Source organism: Pelecanus crispus, chromosome 2, assembly GCF_030463565.1.
Source record: "Pelecanus crispus isolate bPelCri1 chromosome 2, bPelCri1.pri, whole genome shotgun sequence".
NCBI lineage: Eukaryota > Metazoa > Chordata > Aves > Pelecaniformes > Pelecanidae > Pelecanus > Pelecanus crispus.
Genome location: NC_134644.1, coordinates 146,360,374 through 146,377,641, shown reverse-complemented (window position 1 = coordinate 146,377,641; position 17,268 = coordinate 146,360,374).

Genomic DNA, 17,268 nt, shown 5'->3' with positions numbered 1-17,268 from the left:
GGCTGCAAGTGCACATTGCTGGCTCATGTCCAGCTTTTCATCCACCAGTACCCTCAAGTCCTTCTCTGCAGGGCTGCTCTCAATCTCTTCATCCCCCAGCTTGTGTTGGTACTGAGGGTTTCCCCAACCCAGGTACAGGACCTTGCACTTGGCCTTGTTGAACCTCATGAGGTTCACAGAGACCCACCTCTCCAGCTTGTCCAGGTCCCTCTGGATGACATCGCATCCTCCTGGTGTGTCAACAGCACCACTCAGCTTGGTGTCGTCTGCAAACTTGCTGAGGGTGCACTCAATCCCACTGTCTATGTTATTGATGAAGATGTTAAATAGCACCGGTCCCAGTATGGACCCCTGAGGGACCGCACTTGTCACCGGTCTCCATGTGGACATCGAGCCATTGACCACGACCCTCTGGATGCGACCATCCAGCCCATTCCTTATCCATCGAACAGTCCACCCATCAAACCCATATCTCTGCAATTTAGAGAGAAGAATGTTGTGGGGGACTGTGTCGAACGCTTTACAGAAGTCCAAGTAGATGACATCCATTGTTTTTCCCTTGTCCACTGATGCAGTCACTCCTTCATAGAAAGCCACTAGGTTGGTCAGGCAGGACTTGCCCTGGGTGAATCCATGCTGGCTGTCTCGAATCACCTCCCTGTCCTCCATGTGCTTGAGCATAGCTTCTAGGAGGATCTGTTCCATGATCTTCCCAGGCACAGAGGTGAGGCTGACAGGTCGATAGTTCCCAGGGTCCTCCTTTCTTCCCTTTTTAAAAATGGGCACAACATTCCCCTTTTTCCAGTCAGCAGGGACTTCACCTGACTTCCATGACTTTTTAAATATCATGGAGAGTGGCCTGGCAACTACATCAGTCTGTTCCCTCAGGACTCTGGGATGCATCTCATCAGGTCCCATAGACTTGTGTACATTGAGGTTCCTCAGGTGGTCTCGAACCTGATCTTCCCTTACAGTGGGAGGGGCTTTGCGCCCCTGGTCCCCATCTTTCGGTCCATCGATTCGGGAGGGGTGAGGAGAGAAGTTGCTGGTGAAGACCGAGGCAAAGAAATTAACATGTCAAGAAGATGTCATCAAGAAGATGTCATCAAGATAACTACAATTATAATAACAGTACTTATAGTTAATAACTACTGTATAATAACAGTCTACATAAACCAAAACCTTATCAGAGCCTCCTGGAAGACAGGCCAGCTCCACTGTCCAAGTAGTTGTTCATCATAGGTGTCCCCTGCAGGCTTCGTAGTTGCCCCGAAGGAGACCATGAGAGATAGATGTGTAAATTATTTTCAGCCAATTTATTGCAAACATAAGAGGGGCTGTACTGAATGCATTTGCCTGTGGTGGTTAGACAGATCTACTGAGCAAGCAAAACCAGCTTTTGCATATCGAACATCTAGTTGAATGCACATTTCATTAGAGAGGAATCCAGGGAGTGCTGTAAAAGAATAAATTACAGTATAAACATTGAGTTAGCAAAAAGACCTTCAGTAACTTGGCTGTAAAATCTGAAAACTTGACTAACTTTAAAAGAACTGTACCTAGCAGTATCTATTATTACTGTGTGTGGTTAGCTAATGTTCTGAGTAAATAAAGACTGTCCTAGCTGGAAGGGCATTGAACATTACTAGCCAGAAGTGTGTTTTTATCTATCAGCAAATCAATTTTCTGAAAAATATAAATTTGAGAGGGAAGAGGAATAGGATACAGGCAAATCACAGGCCTGTGTTTCATATGGAAAACACTCCTGGTCAGGAAAAAGACCTTTTTTTTTTTTTTTCTTTTTACTGTTTCTCTTCAGCATTTTTAAAACAAATATTTTTGCTTGGTTTCAGAACAACAACAAGAAAATATACACTAAACTCTGTGTGTAGCCATCATCAAATATTTTTTATTTGACAGTGCACATTCCCATTAGTCAGTCAGCCTATGAGTACCCCAGGTTTCTTCATGCAACAATAACTCCAAGTACCAATCAACAATTCCTGCCAAAGTCTAGCTCCATTTGGCAAATGATGACCTGAAGTCAGTGTGATTCATGCTTTTGTGCCCACATGGTTCTACAAAAGCAACTCACTACACCCAAAGAAAAACTCTGAGATCATTAGGAGATCCTCAGAGATACATCACTAGCACTGGTGGCAACAAATAAAAAAAGGAACTTTTTCTCTGATTCCTATTATTTTCATGACAATCTGTGACGGGGTAGAGATGGAAAATTCCAGTCTCAGTTTTGTAAGACCAAGGCTTTTTAAAACTACTTTCACTCCTTCTTAGAGAACTGACTCTTCTCGCAGAACTAAAGCAGTGATTTAGAACTGCAGGAGTGATCATGCAAACATTTCATGTTTGAAAGGTATAGCAGTTACAAAATAACTATTTCAAGTAATTCTATACTAGTCTTTTTTTAAATACCGTGTATATTTTTCTTTGCAAGCTGATAGAAAAACACACACACAAAAAAAGAAATTGGATTTTTGTTTTATAATAGTGTTTACTTTCAGTTCTATTAATTTATTTTGTGCTCATAAGCATACTCCAAAATTTCAACAGTCTGATGACTCATTCATATTTGATCTAGATCATTTTTATCGTACCATGGTACCAATTCAGCAGACACAAGAAACACAGTGAAATTTGTCCATAAACAAGTAGTTTTGTTAATAATATCTACAAAATTCAAAATATGAACAGCCTGTAGACTCAGCTGTGCTTTTCTTATTGATGACTCAGAATATGCAGAAGAACATTACTGGACAAAATTTGCAATACATTAGAGTAAGAAATATAATTTCTCCATAAATACAGAACTTTTCTTTTACTCTGAGAACATTCAGATGGGAGAGGCCAATAGAGATAGTTCACCTGATTTATATCAGTGAGATGAGGTTTTAAATTCAGGTTCCATCATTAAAAGTAATTGCTTACCTACAGCTACTACATTAGAGTCTATCATTTCAATATAATCTTCAATTTTAATATTTTATATTGTCAATAGAGGGTTCTGTGATGAATCACGTCACTCATTTATTGACAACTCAGTGACTGCTGCACACAAACTTGTTGAAAACTGCCTTTAACTGGAAACACCATTAAATTACCATTGTGTGTTTATTGTGACCATTTTGTCTTTGACACTTTCACATATAATGAAAAAGGGAACGCTTAAAGAACTGAAACATTATTCCCATTGCTTCCACTTTTAAAGGCAGAAACACTTGCTGAAATGTATTGTTCAGAGGCCCAAATAAAGGTTCAACACCCAGATGTTTAAGGCACCAGACCAGCTAAAGTAAAGACGCCTGTTCTGAAAGGAGTCTAGCCATTTGAAACCACGTTGAATAATGTTTTGTCAAAAACTTACTGTGCCATCCCTTCTTCTGCAGCTACTTTTTATGGAAAACAAAAAGAACACATTTCATATGTAAGAATACTTGACTGCTACCTGATATGTTAGCACTGGGGAGAGTTGGTTACAATGACAAACACCTATTCAAAACCTTTAATGCTGTCATACTGAGCTTCAGAATAAAATTGCAACAGCTGATATCAGGAAGCAACTCCCATCAGATTCCCAAGGCTTTGCATACCCATGATGGTATTGCAATGGCACAGTACAATAGATCACTGGATTCACAGCTGCATCTTTATTTTTCTAGATGTATGAGATATTCCTGTAGGGAAAAAAGAAACATGGAGATATGGCAGATTGATGAAGTTCAGCTGCCTCTTACTATATATTCTAGGCTTTGACTGTTACCACATCACCTTTGATGTGTGTTTATCTTCAATAAAACAGAAAAATAAAATTACTTTTGGTATCATGTTTTATTAAATTTCTATCAGATCTACCCTTTAATGACACTCTTTCCCAGAAAATCCTGCAGAAATTAAAACTCTATTGAAGATAAATAAATGCAGATACTTAAAAGAAAGCTAATACTTAGAGGCAATGCAGATTTATTCAATATTTCTAAAATGAGAGCTATAGGAATTTAAGTAGATTTTTCATTCTCACTAGAGTATGATTTACACTCTTTAATTAACATTCTTCCTACCATGACTTTATTATAGAGGAAAACACAAAGGAACGCCCCAAGAGCTCTCATTTAGAAAAATAATGATGCCAGCTGTCAATTACTGCTTTAGAGTGAATTATCTCTAATTCTTCCTAGTATTCATTAATTGGTCTTTGCATAGGCAGAAGTATTGTGTACTTGGACTACCTTTACAAAGATAGCTGTTGGTATTCAGTTAAGTAAACACTATATACAACTGCAAAAGTCTAATTTTCAGGTATCTCAGAATTTTTTTAACCATCAATCCTTGTGATATTTGCTGGGGAGGGTGTCTCTGACAGTAACTAGATGCACAGACAGGGGTAGTGCTAGGCTTCAAAATACCACACCCATGATTCTTCATTATCTTTTTGAACAAGAGGAATCTTCAGAAGAAAATACTGAAATAAAAAAAAAGGACCCAACTGATTTAAAGGAATGAGGAGAAGACCAAATATCTTTGTCTCTGAATTAATTTGTGTTATATTTTTATTTCACAAACACCCATGTTTATACATCTGTATAAGGACTCTACTTTTCAGGCTGTCCTGGGCAGTTTGTGGAGCTGTCCCCTGAGGTTCTAACACTAGGCTATTGCTCAGACTAACTTTGCTGCCATCATCCTCTGCAAAGAGGATAAGCTTTATAGTAGCCCATCACACCTGAACTTAGTGATACACCAAATGCCCAAACTAAAACAGCAAGACCCATCAGGCACAGGAGACAGCTGCTCACTTGGTACAAAATGGCACAACGCCATTGATTCTGAAGGAGCCACATTCTCTTATTCTATCTCAATAATCTGCCAGAATGCATTATATACCTTAGTTCTTCAGAAAGAGCTAGCTGTGATAACAGAAGTCTTCTGTTATACAAAGTAAATTATAAAGTCAATTTATTACCTGTCTTAGTTTTTCTGTGGAGAATGATTCTTCCAGACAATATCAACTATGTATCTTGACCACTCCAAAGCCCACAGAAGTCTCTAGAAAAATAGTTCTTTAATGTATCTCATTCTCAATTTACACACAAAAAATAAAGATGAATGCCTGTTGTCTCTTTTCCCTGAAGTACTGAATACAGCTGGATGGAAAACAAGACTTCCATCTTATGATAAATGTCAGAGTTCTGGCATTTGTTTTCAGTTCCTCATGTGAACAAAACAGGCTTTCAGAGTTTTGGGGAAGAAAAGGGATAGAGGGCCAATTTCAGAGGAGTCAAAACTCATAACACACATGAAAAATTTAAGTTCTAATCCATTCCTGGGGGAGAAGGGACTTAATGCTTTATTTTCTATATCCTAAGTGAAAGCACTTAGCAACAACTTTCTCTGGGGCAATTTGTCTGTGGACCTTTGCTCACAAAATCTATCATGGGTCTAAGAAATCTTTTCAGACAAACTTTAGTTGACATCAGGATAACTTTGTGAAATGTGTTAGTGTGAAGGAATGTGGGTTTTGACAACAAATTTTAAATAAAAGGTATTTCATGTCAACCACCAATTATGAGCCCTAACAGTAGTACAGCCCCAGCCCTTGCCTAGTCCCAGCCTGGCACAGGTAGCTTCAGCGGTAGGTGATGGTACCAGGACCCAAGGCAGCATTCCCCAGAGGACTGGGGACCCTACTTCCCAACCCCAATTGGAATAGCACATGTGCCTTCTGCCAGGCTGTGATTAGGCTTACAGCCTACAATTATTAATAACTAAAAGAAGGGGAACAGGCTAAATGCTACCTCCATGAGGCATTCAGTCTGTCCACCCGAGACCTACTATGCTTCCCCTCTGTGTAGAGCCATAAAACGTGCTTGTATGGGGGCCTGGAACTGAGTTCAAGCTATAGAAAAATCAAGGCTTATTTCTTTTCTCTCACAAAAAATCTCTGGTTTTCTCTCACCTTCATCAAATTAGCAAGTGCAGCAGGTTTTGCCTTTCTTAGCACTCAATGTTAGTTCCTTTTCTTTCCCTTTTCCTCGTTGTATTTCTTAATTGTTAATCCAAGTGTGACATGAAGATTTCACCTATTTTGGTTAAAGACAAGAAAAAAAATTAGAAAAAGACATTTTATAGTAGGATATCATTTTCAAATAAACCTTAAGTATGGTTTCAGCAAATTACACTGTTACAGGAAGCAGTATTTCTTTAAAACTTCATTTTGCTTTATCCACTAATTTTAGACAAACATGATACTAAAATTTCAACTAACAATTGGGGGCTACTAAGTAGTGTGAGAAAGTGGGAGAGATAATGATTCTTTGACCTTTTCAGAAGTTACAAATAGGACACACTTGATCATATACAGAGGTCAGCCCAAGGGAAAAATAAAGAAGGTGGAGTTGTTCTCGTATGCCATCTCATAATATTGCGCTGTTTAGACAAAGGAAGCATCTGGATGTAGCTTTGCTTGGTTCCCAGTTAGGTGTCTTACTAACAAGCCCGCTAACAAAACCCATCATGATCACTTAGTCTTTCTATTTAATCTATAAAGGGCAAATGTAACTCACATAGGCCAAATCTTCAGTCTAGGCCAAATCAAGGTCCTTGATAAAATAAGACCCTTATTTTATTTATGCAACATTGTCTTGAACAATTTAGTGAAATCAAAAGAAACTTGATAAGTAATTTTGTTTCACTGAATCAGCATTACATCTGTGACAAAAATTTCAGACAAAAAAGATTTGAGAAGCCTGGCAAAAAGCTCTCTGTAACAGATAATACTAACAGGGAGTTCTCAGATGATTTTATGATGTCCTGAGGGAGCATTTAAGAATCAAACTTATTCTAGGCTTCTCCAAAAATTTAAAGTGTTTTTCAGCTTTCAAGTGATTAAATTTTTTTCAGCAAAAATATCCAGTTGACAATAGGTATTATACATTTTCCCCACAAACCATAATACATGTAAAACTTTTAAAAGAAATTCCCAGTCTGACTATATCACTTAAAGAGAATCTCCCATGGATATTTAGACTTCAATCATTTACAGGCAAAAAACCCCTGAACACAAACCCCACCAAACCTACAAAGACTGATTATGAAAAAATCAAGCCCCAGACTACTGGTGACATTTCAGTCTTTGGCTTAGAATTTGCAGAAGGCTTCAAATAGATATTTATTGACCCTTGTGGATCTCACTGAGAGGGCAAGAATAGGGCTTTAATGACAAAATTTAGGTGACACTTGTTATCTTAAATCAGATTTACTCCTAGGTGTCCTCCACTGGGACAGAGCAGCATTTTGATCAGCAGATAGTGGCATAAGCTCTGTGGAAAAGAAAATATTTTAACCTTGCACACAGGAACTGGTTAGTTGATTTACTGAGCCCTTTCTTTCTGTAATTTGACAATATGAGTTTAATGCCAGTGTATGAAGCTGCCTTGGCAGACTGAGATAAGTAGCAGATACGTCTTTGTTGGATCTTTGCCTTTTCTTGAATCATGAAAAAAGAAAGTTGCTGTGCAACCTGACTCTTCTGAATTTTCCAAAAGGACCAACAGCATCCATTTGTCATCCCTCAGTCACAAGATCCCAACAAGTTCCTGGAGTCATTGGGAATACGACCAAAACAAATGGTTTCCTTTAGCACCTCTTGTGGACAGGTCAGAGTGCAAAGGAAGGAAACAACATTCAGCGCTTATTTAGTCCTGGACGGTGGATTAACGGCATCAGAGAAGGACAACTGACAACTACCTCACCAAAGAGGAGCACATGCCTTTGCTTCTGCCACTGCTACTTTACAAGTTGACCTCCACCCCAACTCTTTTCACAGCAGCAGGTTTGACAGATGAGCGATAATGAGAGTCCAGATAGTGCATAGAACAGACTGCTGCCTGAGCAGCACAAAAGCTAGTCATCACATACCACTTGCCAGGCAACTCTCAAAGGACATCGCACTTCCAGTCCTTTGATCATTTTTTTTTTTTTAAACAGAGCAAGCAGAGTAAAGCTGGGATACTTTCAAAAGCATAAACTGTGGTCTGCTACACTCTTCCCTTTTTCCTCACTCCCTTTTCCTCACTAGTGCTCTTTGCGAGACAGACTACATATATGAAACCTTGATAAATGACAAATAAATCTTGCTGTTCGCAGGATGACTGTAAAGTTCACTTCCACAGCAATATCAAACTGTCTGTCAGATAATTTATCAACAATAAATTCATAAGAAATTTTATACAACTGCATACATATGCACACACCAGCACATTAAAGACACATACACTTAATTATACAAAAGATATTACTAGAATGTGTCTCTTGTTTATTTTCTCATGCTTTAGAGATTTGACCCTTTTGTCAGCTTTCTAGTATTTAGAGATCCACACCACACTTTCACATCTTGGAGAGGAAATATTCATGTTGTACATGACTGCATTGCTTTCTCTGTCAGACTGAACATGTTCACTTATCTTTTCCAAGGGTAGCATCATTTTAGTGCTTGATTCATTTTATGGAGTAGTTTACATCGAAGCAGCGTGCAAACTTTAATCCTGCCAGTGTCCTCATGAGAACTGAGAGGAAATGTTATCTCTGTTTTTCAGATAGGGAAACAGAGCTTTCACGCACACACCAACCAAGCTGCAGTGGCTCAGTAAATCATTGCCCATCGGCTGATCTCTGGTAATAATGTTACCCCCATTGAGCCCCTCTTATAATTACTTAAATCTCAGTAAAAGAGATCTAAATCAAGGTACTGTTACTTTATATATGGCATAAGCTAAAAGTACAGCAGCTGCGTGCAGTCGCAGAGATTCAGCTGTCATTATGTCATTCCATGAGTGCATATTCACCAAATGAAGTATGCAAACAGTTTTCAAGAACAGCAGTATCCAACCGTCTGGCTCAACTCACTGCTGGGAAAAGTCTAACCTAAACTACTGGACTTTGCACTGAAACTGCTGAACGCCTGCATACTTCATGTCAATTTTGCTGCAGTTGAGCTCTGAAGAGAGAAGGCAACAAAATTCTCAATGTTTGTAGTGTCTTAAGCCACTGCAGCAATTTCAGCCTTGACTCATAGTGACACAGAGTGATCCAGCTTTTCCCAATAGCATGAAATTAATTATTGCTAAAGACAGAATCATTTCTAACCAGTTTGGATTTAATATTTCATTGCAAATACATCTTCAAGTTGGTTCTATATAATTCAGGACTTTACAAAGAGACAAAGTGCACGCTTTCTAGCATCTTCCAGTAAACAAGTAAAACTTTCAAAAACTATAACTGAGCTTTCTTCTATACCAATTTTTCCTGTGGAAAGGAAAATAAATCCTCTCCATTAAATTATTGTGTAATTTACACAGCTACTTTAAAGCATTTTAAAAGGCTGGTACAGTTTTATTTCTGGAAACGACAACAAAGATACAAGTTTAGCCGTCTACATTGTGATTTTTTAAAAGAAAAGCAAGTGACATTCTGCTTTACAGAATTTTTATCAAAATGTATTTTTATATTGTAACCTCTCCAGCTTGTGGGCCTCTCCATACAGAATTTTCACAGTAAGGCATTGCCACCACAACTTACAGATGATTTATAAAAACAATAGAGAGTGACTAAATAAGGCAAGGTAGCATAATGACTGTATCTTACAAATATATGTTTAAACAAGAAAGCAAGTACCGTGAATTCTTGGAATAAGTGAAAAGATGATGAGGGAAGGTGCCATGACTGCATCAAGAATTATGTTTATCAGAATACCAGGGACAGAATGAGATTTAAATTCTGACTTGCACAGAAATATGAAATGAACTGATATATACCTATCAACATGCAAAACATATGTAGAGGGTAGAATGCACTGCATATATTTTACAGTGTAATAAATAAAGACACAGGGGAGTCAGGCATTGCTTCACCATAAAAGATGTTGAGGATACATGTCATAAGGCATTTGTAGAACACCATGTAAGAGGCAAAACATTTTTATACAACTGAAAATTAAATGTCATCTAAAAGGACAGGACAGCCCTACAGCAAATTGACCCTTAGACAACTACAACCAAAGCATTACAGTTGATGAAATCAAGCCAACATTAGAGTCAGCAAAGAAACCAGTCATAGAACCCACCAGAACTGTGCCTATGGTTTTTTTTTTTTTTTTTTTTCTGCTGTTTCCTTTTTTTTAAGGTTACTTTAAAGGAAATAAAATTATCTATGCTGCATACAGTATATATAGACAAAAGATGGAATTTAATTTTAGGAAAAAGAAACAGGTGTAAATGGAAGGGTAAATAAAAAAGATACACTTCTGAAAGCAATTTTTTACTTCATGTAATAAAGTAGTAGGAGAAATTGACAAATAAAATTGCATTAGGACTCAAATAAAATTATTAGTAGGGTTTAAAATAGTGAGGATATTGTTTTCATGTTTTTTGTGTTGGTTTTTTTTTCTCCAGCATAAGAAAGCTAATCGATAAGATAAAATCTGAATTTACAGAAGATAGATTATGCAAGACTTATCCAGTACTTTTTTGCATAAAATGATTGGATTTTTTTCTAGATCAGGAATTTAAATAGATGTGATATGTTTGATTTTATGAAGAAGCTTTGAATAGGTGCATATTAGAAATTATTGGTGCATATAGACAAGGTGAGATTTTGCTTAAGAACTGAATAGTATGAAATAACCTATTTATTGGTCTTCAGGAATGACCTGTACACAAAGGAGTAAAGTGTACTACAGGGGTAACATAATACAAAGGAGAATAAGGATATTATAGAAGGAAAGAAGATTCTTCAAGACTGAAATAAAAGAGATGGAAAGAAACCTGATAATAAAATTTGCAAAAGGATGCATTTAGAAATTAAGAATTTCTTTTAAAAGTGGAATCCATCTGTTGGAAGAAGTGAAAGAGGAAATCCTGTCATATTTGTCAATATCATATATCTGCAAAAAACCCCAAGTCTGTTTCTAGAAACTCACATGTAAGGTATTTGTAGTAGATAGAGTGAAGTTTTAATACCATTTGAGAGGACACTGAGATAATTCAGAATTCTGAATATAAACTTTGGTCTTCCATGAAGAGAATCTTTGTTGCTTCATTCATTAAACCTCCTAAAGGGGCAAAAAATTTTACTACAGTGGTTGGCAGATTGCAGAGCCAATTATATAACAGAACACTAAAGATATTTGTATATACATGGGTTCAAATAAGCATATGTTTGCTTTCCCTGTAAAACACAGTGGGTGGATGTGAGTCAACTCCAGTCAGATGATCTGGTCAACTTTAATTCCCCTTGTGTTTACTAACACAGATTTCAAGTTTCTGACTGCGTATTGCTCTTTCCACAGAACTCCTGCTTCAATCAGAGTGCACAATGAATAGTGGCACTGAATGAGCAATTACAGTATTAAAAAATGTGTTTTATCCTCAGTCAAGGTGTATTTCTGTGCATTATTTACAGCTCACCGTTCAAGCTTCTGCACTAAATACAGAACAATTCACTTCCACCTGGGCTTCTCCACTGTATATTCATTCAAAGGAATATTCCACAAAGATCAATCAATTTATTTTTTATAAGACCCTATCAATGGATTTAACGTATTTCAGAGGCTGAGTTGCAGGAAAATAAGGAACACCCATCAGTTACTTGAGAAAATGCTGGAGTTTAGAATCCAGATCCCAGAATACTACTATAACCACAAAACTTCCTGGTTTATGGATTACACATGTCCCAGTTTTCTAACAAACAAAGCAACAGTCCTTTGTCTAATAACCTGAGCTATTATAAAGCTATGATTCATTCCATACTTCCGTCTCCATTCTTCCTGAATGAGGCATGACTCCTGTGAGAGATTACTACATGATTTTGTGATAAAGAACTACAATGCATGTGCAGAACAAGATTGTACAAAAAAATCAAACAAGCAGTCTTGTTCCACCATTTCCTAACTTGAGTGTTTCCCATAGAAATGTAAAATACATAACACATGTATAAATGCTCTGAATCGTAACTGGCATTCAGGTAAGCATTTTTGCTTTCACTGAAATGGAAGGAAATTTTCCTTCCAAAATTGTTTTGTATTAGCATTATATTTAGAATTCTTTTATTATTTGCTACATTCAAGTATGAGAAAGCATTTGAATTTTAAGAAAGGAATGGGCAACACATCAAATACAAGATACATTAATAGTAGTTTGTCATTAGTTAACACTCAAAGTCCGTATTAATCCTTGGAAGTCAAAACTTGTATCCATGGGCAAACTAGCTGAGCTCTGAACACTAAGGATCACTGAGCTTCAGAGCTACATAATGTTATTAGTAAAGATACCAAATTCAGATACAGTATTTTTTCCAGATATGTCCAATTAACATTCAGCATGAACAACAGATAAACGGGACAGATTTATATTTTCTGTAAAACTGTTTCTCTGTGTACAAGTGTTTTTTGACTAAGATTTTTCATGAAGTATATGGTTTTCATAAAAAAGTGTGAGGGTTTGTTTTTTTTTTTTCTGATGGAACAAATTAATATATGAAATATTCAGGTTTGGATACCATGATACAATGCATCAATTAGATACGTTTCACCATGATACAATGCATCAAATAGGTAAGTCTTAGTTTTAGTTTTCAATCACAGTTCAGAGTTCAGTCAGAAAATTCTGATATTTTCTATTAAAGAAGAGAGAAAAACATAGTAATGCCTTTATACAAAAATTGAGAGATAAAACCTTGTGAAACAGGAGCCACTGATATGCATTAGTGGTTTTTTGTGGGGTGTTCACAACCCAGTAACAGTTTGCGTCATATGAATAATTTACAGAAACATTGTCTTTGTCCACTGAGAAGTGTCTTAGTTTGTATGTACTGGTACAGTTAAGAAAAGGCATCCATCCACATGTTCAGTACTTTCACTGAAATTGTCTGTGAGTGATTCCCCAACTGCCTAGATTTGTTTCATCGGTATACAGTTCAAATGCCCTACGGATGTCTGAAAACAGCAGGATAGATATAGAAATGAGTTTATCATGTAGAAAAAGGAAGCTGTTTTGACATGCCTGTGTTCAAAGAGGGCATCCTTCTGGTGAGAAAAAGCACTTGTTCAGGTAGAATGAATTAGCCTGCTATTGCAAGCATACTAGCCCTAGGAATCTGGGGACAATCACAGCAATAAATGTGGATTTAACTGATGCCGTGCTTTTTGAACTGGGTTAAACTCTTCAAACAGGAGAACATAACACAGAAAAAGGAGAGGTTTCTCCACCCACCCCAACTCTGTCTCCCCTTTCCTTACTAGTTTAGACATCACTAGTGATTTCCAGATTCAATTCAGATCTAGCTAAAATTTGGAAGGGGGAAAAAAAAAAAAAGGTACCTTACAGTCTCTGGCTGCCATCTACCTCTTAACCTGACCATTACTTTCCTCCTCATGCTTCCTCATGTCCCCAGTGTAATCCCAGTATTTCTTCTTTTACGACTTCTCTCAAAGCTCGGGTTCCATCTACAGTTTTTTGAAAGAATGATCCTTTCTCCGAACTAACTTTAAGAAATCAGTCTAAAAATGAAGTCTACAAAGAATGCAAGAAGAAAAATAACAATCTCAAATTATTGATCAATGGGTCTTTCTAACCAAAACCTTGTTGTTCATTAATAAAACTCAAGTCATTGGCTTTTTTAGAGGAAGATGCTGTTGGTTTCAGAGTTGTTACCATTTTGAGAGAGAATAAAAAGAAATGTCTTGTAAGCAAATCCTATATAACAGTGGAAAATGGAAGTGCAAAATACATTGTCCTTTTAAAATTTAATAAACTAATAGAAAGAGAGGGAATAATAGGCCACTAGTAAAGTGAAAGACAAAACTGAAGAGAAAGCAAATGCAGTTGATGACTTTTCATTCCTGAAGACAGGAGACCTGGAAAACAGAGAGGAGTATTTCAAATTATTGGAATGTAATTAAAATTTCAACGGCTCAGTGCTGCAATGTCTGATTTTAAGTGAGAAATTACTAAACAAAAGTTCAAAAATTTTAGCAAAAGCAGGTCACTTTGAAATATCTGGAGCATGCTAAATTCTGAGAGGGTGGAATAGAAAATTCATTATTCTTCCATTAAAGGGGTGTAGTTTCAAGATGCAAATCAAATCCTAAATTACATTACAGAAGAGCAAAAACATTTAACAAGATTATTTTTATATAACTAGATCTGAGTTTGGAAAACTGTGACAAAGCTGAGAATATTATAAATTCAAAGGCAACAGCATGCTACTGTTGTTGGACTGCTTTTATACTTAGTGGAAGATTGTTTTTTCAGCATTTTATGTGAGAAATTCAGGATTTACCCAGGTCAGTGAAAATCTAACCTTAAACAGATAATTTTCTCAAATTTTGCATTTAGACCTTCTCTTGTCATTAACTAAGCCAGTATCTTGGTTGTTTGTACCAATAGTTCCTGAAATCATGCAGTCTGAGTCCCAAACTCAGGCATGTGTCTTAGTTTTTTTTCAGTTCAGATCTCCATAGTAATAAATATATACCAAAATACTCTTGAAACTGTAGCATTAACATCTTGCTATTAATACTTGTAAAGACTTGGATTAATTTCACACAGAAAAGCTGAAGTTCCTTGAATTATCTAAAATACTAAGGAGCTAAATCCTCCCTGCACAGTAAAGGCACCTTAGTGTAAAAATCTTCGAAGCAGTTTTGGGCATCTGCATTGCATTGCAGCACTGCTTTACAATCTTCTTTTAGGAACTGAAGAAGAAGAAGTTGCTTGCTTTTGGTTAGCACATTGTTTTCATACTTAGGTAATTTGATATATACATTAGAATTTGTGTTGTGAGAGGCAGTTATTTAAAGTCTCATTAGAAATACTTGGAAGTTTCAGCAACAAAGTTAGAAATAAAGGGTTGTATGAATAAATATTCATTCTAGCAGGGAAAAAATAGATTAGAGATTCTAGGTGGACCTTGCAAGTAGAAATATGGGGCTAAGCAGCCTATAGAAAGTCAGTGATATGCTTGAGAATGTGATCTTTAAAGTCACAGGACTATTTCTATGGCATTGTGGTCTCATTTTGTTGAGAAACCCTAAGTAGCTTTCAAACTTGAGCCTTCAAAGAACAGAACCAATTCTATGACGTTGCGATTTTTGTCAAACAGTTTTAGCTTAAAAAAATGGCTAGGTTCAACTGCCAGGTCATGATCTATCCTTTCCTTTAACCAGGCCTATTTTCAGAATTTCCATTCCTAAAACAGATGGATGTCTACTCAACACTGTTATTTAACTGAGCTCCTGTGTTTCTAGGAATTCAGTTTCCTCTGGAGTATCTCAGGTTACATTTGGCGAGACAGGTCTCCCAACAAAGAGCAAGTGGGGACATAAGATACTTCTCAAACCATAGACACTAGACTAGCTCAGAAGTGGTCTATGAATTGTTACATCTCTGCTCAGACTGTTTCAGTCTATGGAGGGGGGAGAGGGGTGATGGAAGTGATTCATCTTCACTTGCATTGAAGTAGGTGTGAAGCTGTGTTTACAAGCCAGCGAAAGGTGTATTTAAATCACTAGTGTTTTGAGGTAACATGCTTTATTTTTCCCTAGACTAGAGGATGCATGTTAACATAGCCAACCAATGGAGAAATTATTGGCATGCAGCATCCCAAAGAGGTCTTTGTTCCTGAATCAACCATGAAGAGAGCCCTTCTATTACCCTGTGCCTTTCCTTTTGCTTCTCCAGGCATTCTCACCCAGTTGTCCAAGAGAGTTCAGTTAGATACTGCAGCATTTAACAACCCCAACTTAGACTGAATTTTAACAGAAGCTGCACACTACCACATTAACTGAAGTGCATGCAAAGTCTGGCCTTTCTGTTCATTTGCTTTCAGTTGCCAGGGAATGTTGGCAGAACCTCCTGCCCCTCTGGGCTTGTCTCCACCTGGGTCTCCAGCAAGACTCTTCTCACTTTTAGCCAACAGGCATCAAAAGCATACTCCTTAAATTTTTAGGACTTCAGACCATGGGCTTGAAACGTACAGGTTTTCTTAAGTGATTATGACAGCTTTAATAAATGCCTTCTGAAAATTCAGGGAAGAGCTGATATGCAAACCCAATAGAATCTCGCTGAAAGCCAGGCAGACAGGGGAATAATTTTCATCATATAGTTGTCAAGAGGTATTTTATTACTTCTATGGGGTATTAACCAATTAGGATTCAGGACTGCATAATAAGGAAGGGGTGCAGTATCAGATAAGATATCACCTTGCACAGATGCAATCTGACTTGCGCCTGCACAGAATTTTTATTTTATAAATTATTTTATAAATCCTGTAACTGTAAAACAATGCAGCTTTTCTTCTTCTCACATGTAACTCACCTCCCTTATGCAAAACAGACTTTGTAAATATCTCACTTCCAGTTATCTACAGCTTTATGCTTCATTCATCACCTTAGCCTCTCAATGTCTTGTTAAGCACCTTCCTTCCTGAACATGTTTAAAGATGCCCACTGTTCAAAGCTTTCTTGCTGCACATTTGTGCAGATTTTGGCTTGTACTTGGGTAAGATATAACTAACACCTTGCATTTTTTTCATCTTTCAGCTGGAACCTGATCTAGGAATGCTTTACATCCTTTACAAATGCTTTACTGTGTTTTCCAAAGATGAGAAAACAGTTTACAAATAGGGTGATGGGTACTTGAACTGGCCAGGTGATTCCTCTGTGGTCAAAGTCTGAGGACAGAGAACAGAAACATAACCTTTTAGCTTAGTTCTCTGTTCCAGTCATCAAGGCTTTTCTACTATCCTCAGAGAATTCAAGCCTAAGAAATGTACTGCCATACCGCATAGTCTATTTCTCCATTTGCTTTCAGCTAAGCTGGATGTGATACATAACTTGTCTATACCAGTCAACTTTCAGTTGAATTGCTGTTCTTTTAAGTATCTTTCTCCACCAACTTTTCCCAGACTAATGTTTCAGTGTCATCAGCTAACAAGCAAAACATATCTCAGACTAACTATAATTTCTATATTGCACTTCCTCAAGCTCTCCTGAGTAAATTTCCTTAAGAAATTCAATTTGAGAGAAAGGGTGAAGGGAGGCAAAAATGAGCTTTTTCAAAACCTAATCTCTGGAGAAGAACAACCCCAAATGTACTTAAAAGTCTGAAAACGTAACACCTGAAAAGATCAAAAGATCCCAGTTAGTTTCAAATTCAGCATTAAATGGCACTGTTTTCCACTTGCGTGAAACATAGACCT